Source organism: Helicoverpa armigera, chromosome 5 (assembly GCF_030705265.1).
Source record: "Helicoverpa armigera isolate CAAS_96S chromosome 5, ASM3070526v1, whole genome shotgun sequence".
In the NCBI taxonomy this organism is placed as follows: domain Eukaryota; kingdom Metazoa; phylum Arthropoda; class Insecta; order Lepidoptera; family Noctuidae; genus Helicoverpa; species Helicoverpa armigera.
Window position 1 is genome coordinate 7,766,940 of NC_087124.1, and position 23,263 is coordinate 7,790,202.

The following is a 23,263-nucleotide window of genomic DNA, read 5'->3' on the forward strand; positions in this document are numbered from 1 at the left end:
AAATTCCCATCCAAAGATAAATGTGTTATCTCCCTGACGAATTGCGAATTTAATTAAATTTTATAACGTAAATCTCTTGTACGAACATTAAAAAGTAATTCCAATAACACGGTAAGTCGAAGCCACGTGCCGACAAGCGTGACAGTACTCAATAGCCGATGTTCAAATGATCAAATACAAATGAATTTGAAAAATGATAATTTTTTGTATTTCGATGAGTGAGTATTCGAAGTCGTCACATTGTAAATACCTACATTGTATTAAGCTGTAATTAGATTCTGTACTTTAATTTTCTAAATAAGATAAAAGTACTTCTTTGATTATAAAGAATAGAATTCAAAGCTCCAGCTCAGCGCACGTTTTAATGAAAATTATATTTCCACATTTTCATGTATTCAGCTTCGCGTAATTAATATTATTAGCAGGTATGTGCTCTGTGTAAATTAAATTACACTCGTTTTGTTTTTACAAGCCTTTATTTATTTCTATTCCGTGTGAACTGATTTACTAATGTATCTACACAAAAAAGTACCAGAGCACAGAAACTAACTCCCCTTTACGTGAATACGACAGTTATGCTGTATTAGAAATTAGTTACGAGGAAAAAGAAAATGAGAATGTTCAAAGGTCTAACACCCAAGTTACTTTCAGTGTTGATAATCTCGACATTTGGACAGTATTGTGACGACATTTTGTGTGCTAATGTCATCGACGAGGTTTGCGGTATGGCGTCGTTGGAGGACGGCACTCAAATTATAAAGAAATATAAGAATTTATGCTTCATGAGAAAAAAGGAGTGCGAACTGGGACCTTTTGTGGGTTTGTTTAACAATTCAGATTTTATATGATAAAGAAGTTAGTATTCAATTCGTTGGTGTATTTTATGGTGAGATTGCCATATTCTCAAATTGAAAGTGATATTCTGCGAGTTTATGGATCTCGTTAACTTTACATAGACGGTTAAATTTTTGCATTGAATTTGTAAAACAATAGTGTGCGCTATTCTGTGACAAAATCTGTAGTCCGCCGCGACTACAATCCCATATTGAGAGAGTTGTGAAAATACATGTAATTCTCTATTTTGGACCGATTTTACTCCAACAAACCTAAAATTCCCATTGCAAAGTAACTTCTCTTTCATACTAACAGATTTTCGGCTCTGTTTTTCCGAGCGGATTGGACGGACGGTACAGCAAACAATTGACAACCAGGTGTCTATCGGTTTAAGCGTCACTTGAAACTGCGCACAGTTTTTTCGTCGTTGATCCAAAAGCACAGTAATGAAACGAAATCAAAATCGGTTCAGCCGTTCAGGAGCTACTTACGATGCTTGAATCAATCTGATCAATAATTCAATTCTACCGTATCATGATAAAACTAATACAATATCATTGATTAAGGCTTTTTTAGGGTTCCGTACCCAAAGGGTAAAACGGGACCCAATTGTTTTCGCTCCTTTGTCCGTCCGTCCGTCTGTCACCAGGCTGTATCTCATGAACCGTGATAGTTAGAGAGCTGAAATTTTCACAGAATATGATGTATTTCTGTTGCCGCTATGGCAACAAATACTAAAATTAAATACATATTTTGGGGGGCTCCTATACAACAAACGTGATTTTTTTGTCCGTTTTATAAATAATGGTACGGAGCCCTTCGTGCGCGAGTCCGACTCGCACTTGGCCGGTTTTAATAATAAAACATTTGAACTTCTAGAAATTAATCAAGTAGAAGACGAGCTATGCAACATCAAGAAGAGTAGTAATGAAGACCACAGCTTAGGGGAGAGTCGTCGTGCAAGTGATTTTAGCATAGTGGGTTCATACCAAGCGTGCAACCATACTTGTCCAACCTACTGCACTGATATCTACGACCCGGCGTGCGCGCAGATCTGGAGGCCAAACATGCAATCGTTTTCATGCAGAATTATGATAAACCATTGTCATATTGATCTTTACTCTTGTGTTTCTGGCTTAAGTAAGTATTGTGACCATGGTGTACTGTGTAGCAATTAATATACTGTTTCTAGTGTGTTAATATTGTGGATAGAGGATTCATTATTTGAGTTAAGCTTTTGTAAGCTACGGCTGCAGGGTCATTCGATAGAATCACCATGTCCCTGATATTTAAATGGCTCCGGAAGGGATAAACTGTGGTTTTATTCAAGCCGCACGTATATAGTGAATAATTTTCTTTATCTGAGTAATGTAGGTAACACTTATTTGTTTTTGTCGCAGATGTGACCATAATAGCCCTAAGTAAATGCTACAAGAATCCGTCAGCCCTACATTTTATGCAGAACGTAGCGGCTCTGAAATCAATTCACTTAATGGATAATTCGCTAGAAGAGCATGAGCTGCGCCGGTCAGGACGCAGAACAAATTCACCACAACCTACCGAGGACATCAAAACAAAACTTAAAAAACACTTAGAAGAAGTCGTTAGAAGAATTTTTAATAAATATCGTAAAGGATCTGATTCAAAATCCTTGACATAAAAGCTTCTAGCAATCTTTGAAAATCTATTTCCTATAGTTTCTCTACCTAACAATGTCATATTTTGAATTGCGCAAACCAAACAGACCAAACATAAGCAATAAGCATTGTAGGATGAAGAAAGTTTTTTTTCCCAAACCGAATTAACTGGGGATTTCTTATGTGACCTACATGAGCTAAAACATAAGTACCCCATTATCCATAATTTTATTAACAATGTAAATATCCTCTATCGTAACAGCGGGCGTTAAATCGTGGAGCGAGGCTTAAATCCTTGCCTCGTGATTAATGCTACCGTCCGTTTCGATTTACAGCGCGCGGTTTTCAGGGCCAAATTAGCCAACGACCTCATAAATCCCCGAAAGGTAGCCGGGATGTTTGCCCAGTTGTCCATTTAGTGCTGCCCCACAATAGTGCAGTTTTATGCCTCACGAATGTGGGAAACTGAGTAAATATGTGCATCGATTGTATAGTGTACATAGATCATTCTGTTACATAAGAAAATGTTATGTACTTAATGAAAGTATGGAATGAACTTACACTTGATTTAATCCAGGATACAATTCTTAAAATTGAAAACAAAATAATTGGAAACACATTTAAAAATTCAGGGACTACTTGATACTTATTAAAAGATTGATTTATCTTTAATTTTAATGGAAACATTCTACGAATTCGTCGTTTTCACTTGAATACACAACCCTTTTATACTTGTAATGAGTACCTACTTATATTAAAAACCGGAAAAGGTAGAGGCTTAAACCAAGTCTGTGAAATGAGAAAATATTTCAATAATTGCAGGGCAAACTGATGACTTTAAATATGTCTTTTGAAGGGTCAAATAAATCGCATTTCAGTATGAATTCCAATATCGACAAATAGGCTCTCAATTAATGTAATTCATAAAGGTTACGTAGTGTAAGTTAACTGTGGTTCCTGGATTGTTTCACTTATCTACCACGTCTCAACTATGCAACATCACAGATTACTTTCAATGCTTCCAAGGAGATTTTTATCTAACTACTTACTAAAAGCTGTAAAAGCCAAATTCCAGAGAATATATAAAACTTTGACATCACAAAAGGCAAAGTAATTTAGCGGTTGAATTAATAAATTAGTTTCCAATGTGAACAAGGGATTTATTTACTTCTGTAGACAAAGCTCCGGGAAAGTTTGTCCCGATTGTTAAGAGAATAAACATGCGGGTGAATCGTTCGAAACAGCCCGTATCATACAAGTGGCACAGGTACACTCGTAAGACGCGAAACTTTTGTACAACTATCTGAGAAGCGATCTAACGCACCCTTTGAACTATGCTCTTGAGAATCTAAAGAATCAAAGGCTTGTGCGACATTGGCCTGTCACTCACGCCGTGAATTTTCGCGCTAAACAAATGCTGTTTTGTGAATAGAACGACGCAAATATACTAGTGTACTCAGCTAGTACACCATATTATGTAACTATGAAGAAGAAAACATTCTTCTTGAAAAAAAGGGTCTCATTGCTTACGACTAAGTGAACTAGGAGATTAGCAGATACTTTGCGTGACCAGACAGATTGCGATGTTAATGTTGTGAACTTTTTCTGCACATCAACGGACGACAGCAATGTGATTGTATATTAAGCATTGTATATGTTCTTGGTATCTTTGATGTTCTACCTTATTGCAGTATTTTTGTATAATATATATTTAGTCTGTAATACTGTTACTGTTACAGCCTTTTTATCGTCCCATTGCTGGGCACAGGCCTACTCTCACAAGGAGAAGGTTTGACCGTTAATCAGCACGCTTGCTCAGTGCGGGTTGGTGATTTCAGACTTTATTGTCCAGGTTTCCTCAAGAGGTTTTCCTTCACCTTTTTATCAGCCATTGACGCCTAAGATATACTTAGATATCTGTAATCTTAGTCTGTAATAACGTAGTATAATTTCAGTCTTATATATTAGGTAATACCCGTGGGCTAGGACATCAATTTGTAGAACAATGGTTTCTTTGAATGTGGAAGTTATGCACATAAAAGCGTCCTAATACAATTTAGTGGTGGGAGGGAACGATAATTCTCTGCTTGACAATAACTTGGGCACCCAGCGTTCACCTATATGGTTGGGAAATAGCTATTCGGCTCTTTTCCCAGTGTTAGCTTTAAAATTTTGAATTATGATATCTGTAGCATACCTCAGATTTTTGTTAGGACTTTCAAATGTGATTTTTTTTATAGGGTTAAACACATAGGTGTTACGCCTTGAAAATATGCGAAGTGAAGAGAAAAAATAAGAAGTTTATACAGCTTCGGCAAATAATGTAAGTTAATATAAATTATAGTTGTTAATGTCTTAGGTCACGTTAAGGTTGCTGCAGTTCTTTAGCCCTACTCCCCTGTGCAATAAACTAGATCATTAGCGCTGTGCTGGCGTCATAACATTCGTAATTAACCAGTATGTTATGTTATTACGCATGCCAGACATGTCTATTAAATACCTTTGGGAATAATTTGGTGTTACTAGATATAAATACGGACGCTTGCCCGTTACCGCGTTTTTGTTAGTATTTCTCTTTATACTGGGTCCTGCTTTTGTAAATATCGGCTCTTCAGTTTTATAAAAGCGTACCTACACATTTATTTGTCGCGTACTTTTAATTTTAAATGTTTCTCTCTATACACATGTTATGTTCTACGTGAGTAGCACAACATAACAACAACGTAGGTACCTAAATATAATTTTGGTAACAAAATAAAATTCCCCAAGTTACATCAATATACATAGTGATTTTTACGCTAATATGAGCATTTGGAGGCAATTTGAGACGTAATAATGAAATATTATTTGTTATGACGTGTTTATAAGAACATTCGCCCTCTTTCCCGCTACAGAAATTTAATTTGGTCGGAGACACCTGGTTGATATCACGGCGCGCAAACATCCTTTATATTAATCAAAGTCGGTTTGATATATCTCTTCGTTTGTACGAAAAAAAAACGCTTTGAAAATTTCGACCGAGTGGTTTATTCGTGTGCACGTAATTTGTTCAAAGAACACTAATATTGAAGGCGAAGGAAAACATCGTGACGAAGTCAATGTAATCATCGTAAAAAGCCGACGTGTGGGGTGTCATAAAAACCTTAGGTAGCAACCTGTCACGACGGGCATGAATCACACGAGTGACGTGAAACATGAAGTGTCAAGGTTTCCATCCCTGAGTGATAAATCGATAAGTCAATAAAGTAAATAAATGGGTAAATAGCAAGAACATCATGACCTTAAAATAAGACAGGTTGGTAAATGAGTACAAAATAAAAAAAAAAACATCTGTCTAATATGTAGATTAAAATAATTTACAAAATAAAAATGATACAAAATTATGAAAGAGAGTTTCCATTTAAAGTGTAAATTCTTAATGTCTCTCTTAATAGCTACAAATCTTCTTAATTCACAAGAATAATGAATAAACTATCCAAACAGATTAAGCGAGAGGCACCTAGGTGGCCGGTATTTGATGTGCAACTTAGGTACAATAAGCCTGCAAATTGTGCTCATAGTTCAGTTTTAGTTTCAAAGGATAGTCGGCTGCAGCAATATACATAGTTGAGTGTCCACCTGGCTTGCCACGCCGGACTTGCAATATTGTTAATATTCCTCGGTAATATTGTTACAGTTTGCAGCGAGAGAGCACGGAATGACCTCCTCAGTTGGTGGGTTTGTTACTAACTAAAACATAGCTGTGTTCTACATAAACACAATGAAAATACACCAACATTGTTCCAGTATATTTTTTATTTCATGTTGGCCGGCGTGTAACAGTTTTTGTGTACGCTGCGTATGCATATCTCTTGATTGTAGAAGTGATTGTTTGTAGCCAATATCATATTACATTTTAAAGCCGATTCAAAAGTAAACAGTCACAAATACAGTACCTACAGTGAGATAAGCTTGTAAAAGCATAAGATCGACCAAGTTGAACTTCGTCAGTTACGACGGAACCACTTCTTATAGTCGAGGCTCTCAGGGACTTCTGAATGGAGTTTTTCAAGATTTTTACGTCGATTAATGTTAGTTGATGAGCTAGTTCGTGCCTTGTTTTAATTATCTACACCGAAGGATCCTAGGAAGTTCTGCAACATTGCTCGTAATATAAATTTACATTTTAACGGGCAGTTACTGTGCAGTCGGGCTGAGCGGCCGCTTGAGATATAACCTTATAGTGCCCGACATGCATTTAAACTGCCTTATGAACACTTTTAAATTATTATCATATCCACATATTGAATACGTGAACATTTTTAGTTTTCTGTGCGGGCAGGTACTTTCGGAGAATAAGTGGCGTGCTTCACGATGAAATAAGGATAACGACTTCAAAGAATTTAGTTTCCAAGCCCGACATATCTACTGCAATTTAAATTGCATCTCTTTGATATAAGTAATATAACTTTATATAACTTAATTTGAGATAGTGTCGAGTTTCCGGAACTTATTTCAGTAGTTGAAGTTTCACAGACAACTTTCATGCTTCAGGGCATTTAACAGCTTCAACGCAGGAATGAAACTATGACGACATTAGTCTAGTGCTGGCATTCTTCTGTTTACACTTCCAATATCTCCACAATCGTGGTGTCAACTTCAACTCTTAAAAATGGCGAAGGGAAATAGTCGGAAATACTTTGGAACTTTTTTAATCTGTGACGAAACTTTGTTCGCTTTGTCAGTGAACAGCGAGGCTTCAGGTTTTTCTGAATTGCTTTTAGGAAGTTCAATTTTTAACTTTCCGAAATGAAAAGGAACTTTTGTAGTTGGAGAACGGGTCATCTAGTTATCGCTTTAAGTATCTCACTGCAACTTGGCCAACAAAGTGTGGCACAACTTTTGAGTGCATTTAACCTTATCTAACAAAATAAAAGTGCTACCTACGTGGAAGAGCCGCTACCCTTTACCACTTATACTTTTCAAATAAACGAAGTTATGGCTTTTGTTGAACGTCTGTTAAGGTTAGTTCTTTTTACAACTTTATTTTGTTAGAGAAAAATGGCCAAGTTCGAGAGTTTTGAAGGGTTTTTATGAAACTTGAAAAGTCGGTTGTTTTTAAAGTGAAAATGGGATTTATTTTGTGTTAGGAGCAGTTAACAATAGAGGCGACCATGTCGGAGGCTAATTAAAACGTCCTCGGGGTGAAGCGTGTCGCGGGTAGCCGCATGCCTGTCACTGTGCTGCAGCTTCCGCTCCGATAATACCGGCCTCGGAAATGCACCAGCTCTCCGACAGCGACATAACATTTTCAGAGGATTAGGCGACTGTCCGGCGCAAATGCATGTACCAAATAATAAGTGGTTACTATGAATATTACAAGTCCAATTTGTAGGATTCACGTGTTCACGTTTTTTTGTGACTTTGGCACTAAGTATATTTTAAAGGCTTTCGAATACTTAAACTTGTACTATCTGCACGTATATAAGGCTAACATTTTCGGGAAACAAGCACGACATTATATCGTATTTTATCGAAAGCTGTTAAAATTAATCACACGTTACTCGAATACGCGTTATGAGCAATTGAATAGGTGCTACGTAGCTTAAAAGTGAGTTAATGTTGTCATATATCTGTAGCGGTTTTACAGCGTTCGCAATAAAACGTCATGTTACGATATGTGCTCAAGGAATTATGAGCCGAAATTAAATTTTTAATATCCTCGTAGTAATAACATCCTAAAATTGTTACGATCGTCGTACCATAGTACGTTTTTACATTACTGGAGAGCATTAATCACGAGGGCCGGGCGAGATCGACGGACGGTAAATAATTTACTGCTGATATCGAGCCTTCGCTCCATAAATCCTCGTCATGAAATAGCAACCGGATTGACAGTCACTCGATTATAATCAGCGGTGGCGCCCCTCAGCTGATATTCTATATTAATCACGAACTATAGTCGTTGTGGGTGTCAGGATTCCTGTTAACAGCTTAGATCGCTGCGAACTAAGCAGAGATGGGTGGGCTTAGCTCCATGGTCAGTTCTGAAGCATTTTGGCGGCCATTATCGTATATGTTGGTAATGGCCTGCACAAAGGATCCACTATACAAGGTCTTGTCTATGTGTGCGTGTTGTGCCTTGCAATAAGCTTGCGTCTAAAGGCTGTTAACGCGAGGCCTGCATGAAGCTCATGAATTTTGCTCATAGTAATAACACATCGTGTATTCTGCCACAATTGCAATACCAAGTTGGTAGATTGAGGTTGTTGTGTTCCTGCGATGGTCGTGTGATGCAGGTATTCTAATATACGTGACTATCAAGAATTTTATTGTCAATTAGACGAGTTATCAAAGAAAATTCTTAATTCAAATAGAGTCCTTTTTTAAGGGCTCAAAAATAGGCTCATGTACATTATTTTACATCGTTTTGGGGGTTATCTTTTGTTTTTGAAATACGAAAAGTGCTAATTTTTCAGCCCTATTTGAACGAAAAACGTTTAAGTTTGAGGTAGCGTATGTATATTCGTGTTGGTTTATATACGATACATATTTATTCTTTCAAACAAAACGATGTAAAAAATAGTACTTACCTATATTAAATGCTGTATGAAAAACGTGTACAATAGTATCGTCCACCAATCTAACAGTTTATTGTGCTGTATATTCGAGCGCCACAGAATTACTTATATATCGAAGTATCCAGAATTTTATACACGTAGGAAAATCATAAATAGGAGGACCCTTTCTTCCCTGAATCATTTATCGTCCGATACGATAAATTCCTATATGTATTAGTTTTATATTCAGGCAGCAGATCAGTGATATTTCAGTGTTTCGAGGTAACAATGTACGTTTCACTGGGCTTCGTCATCGCATTTTATTAAGAGCAATCTCGACTGCTATCTCGCCGCTTATATTGTTAGCTAGAAATTATAGGAGCACTTCATTTTGTTGATGAAATGCGACAAGATTGTTCTAAGAGTACGATGGCAATCGCCGTCCACAATGGACGGTGTGCGACCGTCTTCAACGTCAATTGGTATATTTTGTTCGTCAAGAGTCTTTCGAGGTACAGAATATCAGTGGATGGTCCCTGCAGGTACCTCAGTAACAAAAACATTGCGAGATTACGTCAGTGAAAATATTGTATTTATTTTTTTGTTTCTAAAGCTGAGACATAAAATCCTGTTCTAAAATTTCATTTTCATATCAATCCCATCACATATCGACGGCGAATATTGCCTTACAGAGACGGGGCAAATAAAGAATTATTAAAATAAGGATTACAGTAATCAACACTGCCTCTAATGAAATTATCTACGTCCCGTAACTAACAAAGCATGACAATATTATCGCAAAGATATATTGCTATATACCTCCCGTATGTTCTATTCATATACGCGCGAACCCTTATGTACCTATTTATAAAGGTATTATGCTGCGGAAGGCTAAATTTACGTCAGAATTAACTGCCTCCCGGCAACTGGTTTGTAGGTCAGGCTCGTTCAAGCTTCAATTTTGCATCCCCTTTAGATATTAAGGTGTTAGGGTGTAAGTTAGCCAAGTAGACCACCTGAGCGCCGTATCTTAGCCGAGTAAATAATAGCTGAGATTAAATAGTGATAGAACTGCCCTGGAGTGTGGCTTCGTACTAGGAATATTAATTCCTTGGACAATAGAGTGATGGGAAATTATGCATCGCTTGAGTATTGAGGTATGCCTCTCTTCGAGTTCGATCTATTCGTTGTGTGGCTTTGGTTTCGTAATATGGAGAAGATAATCTCATATGGAGTGTATTGCCTTGCATAAACGATCTAAAGCAGTTTTAAAGTAAGCTTCAAACAGTACCTGTAACGTTAGATGGATAGCACGTCTGCTAAATAGTTTAGCATGACATTTACATTGTTTGGTATAATAATGTTATTTTAATATAGGCAGTATCTAAAGCCCAAAAGGCTAACCGCAACGTGTTACATGACAGCCAATGAAATTGAAAACTGCATTGTTTACAGTAAAAATATACAGCAAAATAAACGCTACAACGTAAAGCGTACAGCATTGGGATTCTATAAAACTCGATCAACAACTCGCATTTCACTTCGATTCGTAATGTCATTTCATACTTTAGGGGAGGTAGGGGAGCGATGGGCACTTTTTCACATTTATTGCATAAAAAATCAGATTTTACAGATAATCAACTTTTATTGCCATTTCTTATGTTTGGCTAGATAAAATCAAAGAGCTATCCTAAAAATTACAATCAGTTTCAACATTACGAGATATTTAAACGGTTTAAATAAAACCGTCGACACGTCAAAATTTTGTTTAGTCTGACATGCTTTAGTTGGTACTTACGTAGTGTTTAAAGTTACTTTTTGCTTTTATAGGGTTTATCGTTTATAACATTTTGTCATAATAATTGCGTACTTTTTGGGTCGGGGTTTTTTAATTTATAATTTTATTTTATTTCATGGTTTTTAAAGGAGCTCCTTAATGTTTCCTTCTTTTATGATGGGTTCGCTAATGCGATCTCAGCCAAAGGAAGCTGTTTAACAGTCCTCATGACAAACTGGCTCTGGGAGAATTGCACAGATTGAGAAACAATAAAGATGGACCTTTGTTGATCCAGGGTTATATATCATTCTAGGGTTTCATCCGCCACATCCCATTTCCAGAATTAGGTTCTCGTCAATTAGAAACATGAAGAAAACTAGTCAAGACAAATTAAACGAGCCCAAACTCGATGGGTTTACTAAAAGGCAGTTCAGGGTTACCTATCTTCGTGTCCTAACAGCAGACCAGCTCAGTGGTTCCAGAAGACATTAGTATTTCAAATTTTAGATCCCACATATGCTTGCAAGTAAACTGAGCGTGTAACATTCCTATCACACCTAACAAACGAGCTGATGACCTTGAAGACCTGAACCGATTTCCACCAAACATAGCTAAGAACACTCCCGAATGACATTCCTTTTAAACAAAAAAAACCGCATTACAATCGGATCATCCGTTTGGGAGCTACGATGCCACATACACACACACACACACAGACACGTCAAACTTATAACACCCCGTCGTTTTTGCGGGGTTAAAAGAATGGTTTGCGACGGAAATTCCTAAAGATTTAATATAACGAGCAATACAAGAGGTATCAAAAGGTTAAAAAATAAAATTAACAGCTGATAAATATGGAGTCCCTAGATCAAGTTGGCAACGGTACCTGAAACAAGATTCTATAAAGGATTTTTAGCGCAGATTTATAACCTCACAAATTTTCACTGAAGAAGAAGAACAAAAATTTACAAATTATACATTACATGGTATGTCCAAGCCTCCCTACCATAGGGAGCATTGGACACTTTTGACTTAGTTTATAAATAAAATTAAATTATAAATTTAAAAAAACCCCCGACCCAAAAAAAGTACGCAATAATTATGTTAAAACGCTAAACCCTATAAAAAGCAAAAAATAACTTTTAACACTAGGTAAACTAATTTTGTCGTGTCGGGGGACCGCTCTAATTCATTACTTTAGTTGTAATTATGTAGGTATCATTTGATTTATGTAAGTATTTATGAAGGTAGAAAGCGGTCCCCCGACACGTCAAAATTAGTTTACCTAGTGTTAAAAGTTATTTTTTGCTTTTTATAGGGTTTAGCGTTTTTAACCTTTTCTCATAATTATTGCGTACTTTTTTTGGGTCGGGGGTTTTTTTTAATTTATAATTTAATTTTATTTCATGCTTTTTAAAGGAGCTCCTTAATTTTTCCTTCTTTCATTTAATTTATTTTATCTTAAGATGGGGTCGTTATATGCGATCTCGGCCAAAGGAAGCTGTTTAACAATCCTCATGACAAACTGGCTCTGGGAGAATTGCACAGATTGAGAAACAATAAAGATTAACCTTTGGACATTCTAGATTTTCAGCAAAAATATCAATCGGTTTATCCGTTTCATTCCGGCATTCCAGGGTTTCATCCGCCACATCCCATTTCCAGCATCAGGTTCTCGTCAATCAGAAACATGAAGAGAACTCGTCAAGACAAATTCAACGAGCCCAAACTCGATGGGTTTACTAAACGGCAGTTCAGGGTTACGTCTCCTACCTTCGTGCCCTAACAGCAGACCAGCTCAGTGGTTCCAAAAGACATTAGTGTTTCAAATTTCAGATCCCACATATACTTGCAAGTAAACTGTGCGTGTAACATTCCTATCACATCTAGCAAACGAGCTGATGACCTTGAAGACCTGAACCGATTTCCACCAAACATAGCTAAGAACACTCCCGACTGGCATACCTTTTAAACAAAAAAAAACGCATTACAATCGGATCATCCGTTTGGGAGCTACGATGCCACATACACACACACACACACACACACACACACACACACAGACACGTCAAACTTATAACACCCCGTCGTTTTTGCGTCGGGGGTTAAAAAAAAATCGGTAAAAAAACTTAAGTAAAACGGTTTTATCTTATGTGCACTGAAAACTAGAAAATAAAAAATAGTTACTTACCTGTCAACCTACGTAGGTGGTCCCGGTCATATTAGACTAAAATAAAAACGTGGGGCCCATAAACTATTGCTGTAGTACCTCTTCTAGAGGTATAATAGGTGTGGATTGCATCGACTTACTATAATCGTAACTGGAGATTTTGACACATACCTTTCATTAGTTTTCTCTTTATAACGATCCGAAACCGCAACAAAATATTTAAGTACTTTTACGAGTGTTTGTTCTTGACAACTCACAGAAATGACAGATAGTCTATGGATGAACACCGTTACCAGTCGGTAACGTAAACTACCCAATAAAAAAAAAACTATGATCAAATCAGAATAAAAGGACCCCCCCCCCTTTTAATCTGATTTGATCATGTCTCCCAACTGCCCATCTCTCCCCTACCTCCCCTATAGATAGACAGATTTTGGCAGATCTGTCAAAATCTCGACTTTAATTTAGTTCAACTTGTCAACACGCTCGATAGTGTAGCGCTAGTGTAGTTTGACAATGTCAATCACGAAACTTTAAGGTAGAATTCCGTGGGTCGCGATTGTCGCAGCCGCGCGCGACAAAAGTCAACCTATGAAAATGTATGGCACCGCTGCCGAGGGCCGCGACAGTCGCGCGCGGACGACGAATTTCGTGAGCCGCTGGCGGCCGTACGCTTCTCAACATGGTCTAGCGCTTAATAACATCTATAGAATTTTAGTAAAACCAGAATTAAATTGTTGACAATGCCGCGAGCAGCTTACGAAATTCGTCGGCCGCGCGCGACTGTCACGGGCCTCGGCAACGGTGCCATACATTTTCATAGGTTGACTATTGTCGCGTCCACGGAATTCTACCTTTAGATCGAAGTCGAAGTGAGAGTGATGTCGAAGTGAGTTGTGATATTTTATAGAATCGACATGCAGTACGCGTATACATGTGAATATTATTTCAATCGGAAATGCAACAAAACTGGCCAAAACAACGGAAGGCCGTTTTTCAATACGTAACAAGTTCAAATATGTTATATTCAGTAGGATTTATAGTCGAAACGCGAGGTACATGCAAATGTGAAACAAAGACTGGCGTATCGAAACAAAAAGAGCATAGCTGTGGCATAACTTGTTGGGTGAATCGTTTTAGTGATGCGTGTTGTTCCCGGAATTCGCGACGCGGGATTTTCCTGCTTACTATGGTAAAAGGGATTAAGGATCCAAATACTTGTTTGGTGACAAATCGAAATGTATCGTTTTTATTTTTTGCTGTTTCTTTTTTGATCTATTCAATTTAGCTTCATCTATTACACTGGAGTACTTTTGAATATTTGTGTCTTAATTTTGAAGTAGTATTAAATATTTTTCTTTATAAAAAGTCCTTGCTCCACATTAGCTACGAATGTAGCAAGCGTAGGTTAAAATATATGTGCTACGACGTAGCAACTACTACAAAATTGTGTAATGGTGAATTTCGTGAAGCAATTATCGTCGTTTCCGTCTTATATTTTTGACGTAGAAGACGTTTACGTTTAATAAAACTTTGAATTAACAAACCTCCTTCAATAATTTTATCAGAAAAGCGACGTGAATATGTCGCATGAAGCCCCGTGTCCGGATGTAGTGCTAATCGCAACAACACTAGGTGTATCGGCGTGGGCACGCGGCGCGCTATCGGTGGCGTTTTCGCGCTCCGCTGGATATAGTGAAAAGCGTCCGTTGCAATCTCTGGCCACGCTTGAACACTTCGCTCCCACTGCGTATATGTTGTTCCTCGCTATCACTTAGATGTATTATATTTTATAAACGCTACGCCGCAGTACCGCGTCCCACTTCCCCCACGAGGAAAAAACTCCGACCCATTTTAAAATGCAGCAATAATTTATTTCGGAATTTATATGGAAGTGAAAGGAAATCGAATAATGAAAAGACTGGCCGTTTGTTTTTTCTGCTCCATAAATGTCCAGCGAAGGAAACGAATTACGAGTTATGTAAGCGAGTAGGTTCAGTTTTATTTTTCTTCGAATGTTTGTGATTAATTTTACGAATTTGGAATAAAATATTAAGGGCGTCGTTAGTTTTTTGTGCCTATTATTGACGTGTTCTGTAGATTCCTGTTCATCATTAGTGAATATGGTTCAGATCAGCCGTAAAGTTTTAACGAGCGGTCCCGGCGGCGCTCGCACGGGTACCGTATCTTGTACGCATGTCATAGGTATGGTATTCATAGCTTTCAATAAACTAACGTTATTATCGAATTCCTCACAGTATTCCGGGGATCCTTATCTTAGGATGATACACGGGAACTTTTATTGCGCATTCTGTTCATGTTTGCATACACGATAGTTTTAAAAGTTTTATAATTTAAGATTTCTACAGGAACAAGTACAATCTTTATTCCTTGAGATCTATTCCGATTATCTTTCTATCTAGTCAACACTAAAACTCTCAATTTCTCGTCTCAAATTGCTTAAAACAAGGTCTAAATGAGTTTAAAAGAATGAATTTTAAGTATTTTCTCAGTCAGAATAAAACAGGTTTCTATACTAATTACCCAAATTACCGCTACTATTTACCTAGCAACTACCCAACTCGTATTTCTGTAATAAATTCACTACAAATGTTAATTAGTTCTGTAGCTAATTCGGAAACGCATCACTAACCAAGTGTTTGCTAATCAACAGAGAGATATCCGTTAATTCTAATTGAATCGGAGCAGAAACGTGTTCCGCTAACTAACACATAAATATGGATAACATTAACCGTTTCCCAGGTGAGCTGGATTGCCTTTCGATACATACTAATTAATCATTTATTACCCACGCGCTTTGTAGTGGTAATTTACCCTGATTATGAAAATACTGGCTTGATTTTCGCTTATTTATCTTTTGTAGACTGATTGCCCTTAATATTTGTACCGTCTAGCTAGATATTTAAGAAAATAGTCACAATCCCTGGATTAATTTTGGCTCTCGAATATATCGATTCTCGCGGCTATTTCTTCGCCACTAATCCCTCACATAATCCCAATAATACCTAGTCTATATCGGCCTAATTAATGATTCCAAACATTTTCGCCGAAGTCACAAGAGAGCTCATATCATAATCCCGCAGCATTTGTGTTATTTATCGATTGTTTGTGAAGAAATATCGGTGCAATTAAGGGCAAGACTAATTGTGGCGAGGCCGAGGGCGGGTAGGACGCCCTTCCCTCGCGGCGCATCAATCGTTCTAAATTAGATTCGGGCATCGCGACCGTATCGCAACTTATTTCCAAGAACAGAATATATTTGAAGTTTATACGTACGAGAGATAGGGACAAAATATGGGGACATTCCCGAACAGATCAAATATCCAGCAAATATGAAGCGAGCATGTTCGTAACTTTATATGTATCTAACTTGTATAGGTATCTGTATGTTAGTATGTAGTTGTGAGTCTTCCGCGTATAGTGGGTTACTTTGATCTGCGAGCACTGGCCGCATGCTAGTTAATTAATGTTCAACCAACTCTTTCTCATTATGAGATAGTGCCAGATATTTTTCTTTGCAGATAGACATCAAAAGCTACTAGAAAAACTTCTATTTACAATTTTGTGATAGTGATTTTAAAATGAAAAATAATTCAAATGAAATTACTGATCTATTCGTTCTTGTCCTTTGCGACAAATACTTTGTAGAAGTCGTTGTTTTAAAATTCAACACAAGCAGATAAATAACATCATCTATAAATAACTTATTTAAAAGAAACTTAACATTTTCTAAACAATTCAATATTGAAACTACAAACAACTATACAAGTAAGTACTGTATTCGTATAAAGCGATGTAATGTGTCAAAATAGAATTTATTATGTAGTCAATTTGTAAGAGAGTTCCAGATATATTAGAATATATCTAGGGCACACATCTTTATTCAATATTTGACGATCATATGGAGCCCTTCCCGGCTCCGTCAAGAGGTTTGGTGAAGCGAACAATAATGCCCGTTTCCAGTTGCCGCTCCAATGAATTGGGTAACGTTACGCGCCACGAATTTGTGGAACATTCTGGATTCAAATGTTACAAATATCTTTAGGAATTAGGTATGCATACTTCACTAGACATTTATAAGTTATTTAGGGTCTTTGTTATTTTTATACCAACCACTTTTAACCTTTTCATAATTTAATAAGTCTTCTGCTAAAATTAGCATCTTATTTAGCTAGGCTTCATCTGGACATCCTAATTTCAATTAAAATTCCTCTTTTGATTGAAAGGTTCAAAGGTCAACGTCTAGATTGGTTTTGAGTCTATAATTACTAAGACAAGCGAGCCGAACACTAAATTGATAATATCTTTGTATAGACGGAGGCCTTTCAAGTCGCTTGAGGGGGCAATACAACGCCAAACAATCTGAGTTAAAACTGGAACACTTCTACGATAAAATTGCTTATTTATTTGGACAATGAGTGATTAAAATCGCTTCTGGCGGTGGTGAAAGATAAACAATGGCAATAGAATGGCTAGATAAGTACCGTTGTTTACCGATACTAAAATGATCCTGTCAATTCGTTTGGGCACCGGCGCGGCAGTGCGTCGGCTCGGCGCGGCGCGGCGGCGCGTCGTGTCACACAAAAGCCCGACGTGCCAGGTAATTGTTTATCAGTCGCTAACAGTTCAGTCGGAAACAATTACGTGGGGATTGCTAGGTGTCAGGCTACCGCACGCCCTGTCACACGTCAACTAGCAAAAATCTGTGAAAATTACTCTAAAGGCGTTTTTGGGTCATTCAAAACGATTAGAAATTTAATTCAGAATGTTGGTCTTCTCAAAAAGGTTTACTTGTGCTTTATAGCACAATTAGAACATTATTGTCAAACTGTTTTAGAAACGCTAACGATCAGATTCTAGAATTATGTCGGTACCTACACCGATTGGTCCGGAACTTCATTAAGTAAGTAGGCAGATATTAAATCTTGGACGAAGAAAAGGTATGCAAGTAAACTCCTTCAATCATAATTAGGCCAAGAAAAACCTTTTATGTAAGAAGGTAATTACTTAAAAGTTTTACGTCGTAACCATTCCTTTTCGTTATAAAACCTTGTATAAAACCGAGTTTTTATTTTACGAAGCGAGAGCGAAAAGTCACTTTTCACACTTCTAAATCCTTTCTGATATTACGTTCGTGGACGAAGAGATGAAAAACATGATGTATGAAGTGTATAGTATGATAAATGCGAGGTGAATCCAACCTCGACCTCTCGGGACGCTACTCTCCTAAATTCAGGTAGCTATGCAAGTACTGAACTCATTGTAAAAATGGTTTTGTTATTTAGTCCGTCCCTCGGTCCGTGAAAACGCATTTTATCCCTTTTGCCTCACTTATGGTTGAATTTGTGATCATTCGTTGTGTGCGGTCGCGCCTCTCGTTGTAAAAGGAATGTGTTCGGCTAGGGTGGTTCAAAGCCGCATCTTTGGTATGGTCTGTGAATGTCAGATACACGGAGTTCTTGTTAGCTGATGATGGAGCACATCGGTTATGCTGTAGAATAGTGTATCTGACACACGTTGAGTTTTATTACTTAAAAAATGTATTGCACTCTGATTAAGGAACATTTTTGAAAAACAAAATATAGGTTCAGTCTATGAACAAGTACCTAATAGATTTCAGAAATAGACGAAGCAAAGATATCACATAACTAACATTATATATTTAAGCTGTACCGATCGGGATAGGTTTCCAATTCCTATTGAACGGTCCCGCGGGGTAGTTCTGTCATCATGAATCACGGGCCGGGCATAATTATCCGCTAGAAGCACGGCCACGTTCCCACAGATTGCTAAATATAGACGTTCTTATGTGACTGATGAATTGTTTAGTCAACCGAGTCTGTGGCCAGCCTCTGATACTTATTTATTTAGGTAGCTATGTCTGTCTCACTTGATATTGGATTTCATGAGCTATGTGGGCGTTAATGTGGGAAGAATTTTGTTTCACTTTTTTGTGAAGTTACTTTTTTATGTAAACTAGCATATTGTACTTAGTACAAGTAGCCAAAAAAGTGATATGGTTTCCTCTCTTCTAAATGTGACACAAATCAATAGAAAGAGAACTTACTGTAAGTAGAACTTTAACTATATTACACCTACTGTAATTTGTTGGTATTTACCGAGTAAAACTTAATTAAGTATTCAAAACTTTTAAGTTCCAAAGATAATATCTCCAAATCCAATTAAAGTTGGCGCTGTTGTTTAAAGACCAGCGTTTACAATAGTCCACAATTAACGTTCCAAATTGGTATTGTATCTTTAAATTGGATTACATTTAACATTTTCAATGCGCAGGTTCTGCGTAGGATATAAGCAGCAATAACGAACGAACTAACAGTATACGGAACTGAAAATTATAGAAATAGAATTTGGCGTTCTGCCAGAAACAACAGGCGCTCAGCGGATTGGTGATTGCACGCCAATATATGGACCATTCTATACGTATATTGGCGTGGCTCGATACTGTTCCCGTAAAATGTCATGAGTTTAAATGGGTAAATTGCGGATGCTTTCGTTTCTACTATTGCAGTAATGAAAATAGATTCAGCATAGTGCCTGATGCTTACGCTATATTTATATGTGGGGCAGAGTAGATTTGTTTATGGCCGAAATGGATCAGGAAGAAAATAACTGTTACTTGGATTTAATCATAGAATTCCGAATTTAATATACGGTTGAAAAAGCCATTGTTTAGTAAATTAGTTCCAGCTTCGGTTTCGGTTACAAACGTCGTTCTAGGCTACATGAATTCATCTGCTATAATGACTACTTAGAGGAAGCACCCGCCGCGGATACGCAGTTGTCGTTTACGGTTAACAATGGAATTCTTGTACAAAGTGAAACGGACGAAACTTGAGCAATGGCGGTGCGCCGCAATGAGTTGCGCTCATGCCGCAATGCACTGTAACATAGTTGGCGAGATTTATTCCTTCAATCTCCGCTACTTTGTCGGCGCGTGGCGCGGCGCGGCAAGCGGTGGCAAGCGGTGGCGCAGTCACTCACTCTAATGGGGTAATAACTACACTTGAACGCGGCAATTTGTACTACATTTTTTCGCTAAAAACTTTTTCCTGTTAGTGAGCTTTGAGCCCGGAATGTTGTGTTACTGCGACATAATCCAGGAAAAATATTATACACAAGCTTTTCCTCTCCCGTTTTACCTTGCTCTGATTATAAAATATGTTAAAATGTTCCTTCAGAAGGCTCTGCTCTTTAGTAATTAAGGTTTGTTTTCTTAATGCTGCCTAATGAACATCTTTTTCGCCGAGTAGAATTACCGTCATTAGAGTAATGAAGTACTATTTAAAAATTACTAATTGATAAAATTATACCCACGTCAATTGAGTTATCCTAATCTATTTACTAGATTTAAAAGTTATGTTCACCACTATGAATATTAATGTGTCCAAAACCATGTAGGCTGTAACAAAATTGTTCATTTATTTAGAGTGATAACCTGGTGACCAATTAAATCATAAATCCGCTTGCAATATACCGGGGAATTCAAATTTTCCTTGTACATTAGCGCTGAAGGGTGCTAAGAGAAATATTCTAATGAGAATGCAAATGGTAAGCGCAGTACAGCGCTCTCTGTTTTGCTGAAACAGAGCTGCAGTTTAGGCAAATTGAAACTATAATCGGACTTAAAAATAAATCCGGCTTGTAAGCCCCTACTATGTACTTATAGCGCGCGAGTACGGGATAGTTTGCAGTTTACCTGGCTCATCTATGTAGTTTGTGATTGGCTTTTCGTGGAAATCTAGGAACAAGATCAGTTAACTGTTGTTGTTCTTAGATTCTTAACTTATTTTTGACCGCTCTTAAAGTCAATCACCGTTCTGTATGGTATTATATGAGTGAAAATAAAAAGTACCTACTTAAAATTATTAATTTTATATCAAAGTAGGACGAACAACAATGAACAATACTCAATAACTTTATTGCATACCATAATGTGTACAGGCTGGTGGGTAAAATTAAAAGAAACAATTATGGACCCCGTCGGGCACAGCAAAGTTAGTTCTTAGAGGAGAGGACGAAGAGCGCTTTTTAAACATAATAATATTGAAATAAATGTAGAAAATCTTGTATTTACATATTTGAGTAGGTATTATTTCTGTGTAGATTTATTTACACAAACAAATTATAACTATGTGGATTACACATATGTATGCTATACCCACCACATATGTTATAGCTGATAGCAATATTTCAATTGCATAAAATATGCATGCTGATGAATAGCATACAAAACAAAGTCATGAATAATTTAAAACAATTCCGGCGGACAGATCGTGCATGTTTAAATAAAATTTAATCCTAAACTGATTATTGTAGTGAAGCGTTAAAATATACGCTGATTAAAATTGAAATATTGAAAATGCTAGGTTATAATTTAGGCTCGCTTGTTTTGCGTATTAGAATATAACACACATGAATAATTATATGAAACGGTTAAGCTATCTAAGACTATACACAGACACAGGTATATACAGATACACAGATCCATGTATTCAATGAAAAGATGATACTATATTTCCAGCTTGAACAAATGCTCAGATGAAAGTTTTATCTAATATCTATCTCTAGAAAGATCATAATCGCTGTTCATTCACTTCAAATAACCGCTTAGTTTCTATCAGTTAAAAGGCATCCATTTGAAATGTAAGCTAGCAGCTGTAAACGATACGCATTAACTAAGTATAAAGGAAAATTAAAATGGCTTGCTATTAAAAAAACTTTCTTTTGCTAGCTATTTTAATTTTCTTTATTTAATAACACAACAATGTTGTGATAGATATACTTGATTAGTTACACATGATCGTAGAACTAAATTAAAGTAGGTTTCATAATGGGCAGTCTACCGGACAACCTATATAAATATTATCATTTGATCGTTGAATTCAGGCGTTAGTTTTTAAAATCCGAACGAACTTTTTCCAACACACGGCAATAGAACAAATGACATACGAGCTATTTCTCGTCGCTCGTCTCGTAAACTTACTGTAGTGACTTTACTAAAGTATTATTGCCATCGTCGGTCGAGTTTTTCATAGCTCGAACAAAACGCCCCACATAGTGCCGTTATGACAATACGCGAATAAATAAAACAAGTTATGACTACAACTTGCCAGTGATATTTCATATAGTAAATACTTTATAGAGTTGGCCTAGTAATAAGACCTTACTTGTAGGTACCTAAGTTGTAGATTGGATTCTAAAAAAGATATGTTCAAGCAATTTACGTCGAAGGAAGTAATTACAAGAAATCTGGCATGTCCAAGAGTAAAAAGTTCGAAGACTTACATTCACCAATTAGTGCCGTCCCCACGTGTAAGATTACAACCCAATTAGGGCAAAACTTATATTGGCGGATAAAATAGGGAGTAATTTAGGAGTTCTAAATATGTAAAGCTCTTTAGTTTTAGTGTAAACGAACTAAGCTGTATTTAAGTTGTGTTTCAACTTATAAATACTTTAAGCCCTTGTCAAAATATGTATTATATAAATGAGCTACGTGAAATAGTGCTAAAAGCTCTTGCCTCGGGATGGCAACTTAAGCTTTCGCAGGTAAGATAAAAAAATAAACGTCATAAAAATGTATTTATTCTGTTCCGTAATCAAAAGGTATTAGAAACCGGCAGATACGATTGGAAAAAAACACAAAAGGAAAATTAATTCCTCATAAAAATGCAAAAAGCGAAAAATCCTTTGCTAACCAATTTACCATCTACAGGAAAAATGGAATAGAAAATTCGTCAAAACCCGAAACATCGTAATTGAAACTGCGGATAAAGGCTAGCAATGTACATGCAATAACTGGGATCGAATGAACGCAATAACAATGGGCCTTTTCCCGAATACTTTGATCTATTATTTTTCAATTCGAGTGTTCGAGAGTATATTATCCTGATGGGTAATAGAGTACAGCAGACCACAGACTTTTTAGTCGTCGATATGTTAATCAGCTCGTAAATCAGTATAGAAATACTTAATACTACGCACATAACAACGATCAGGTACTTGGCCGGTATCAGACTGACTAAAAACTTTGATTGAATTAAAAAAAAGAAAACAGATATCGACTGTAGGCCGACTGTTTAGTCTGCAGGGTGCAAGTACTCTAATTGCGTTCAATCAATCACCATATCAGAGGATGTCCGACGTGGAAATTGTTCCTTGTCCAGTATATTAGGCCGGTGTCAAAACACATCAACGCACGTAGAGAACGGTACAGGTGTTCTATATTATGTATGGGACAAGCTTTGAAATAAAACAAACATTT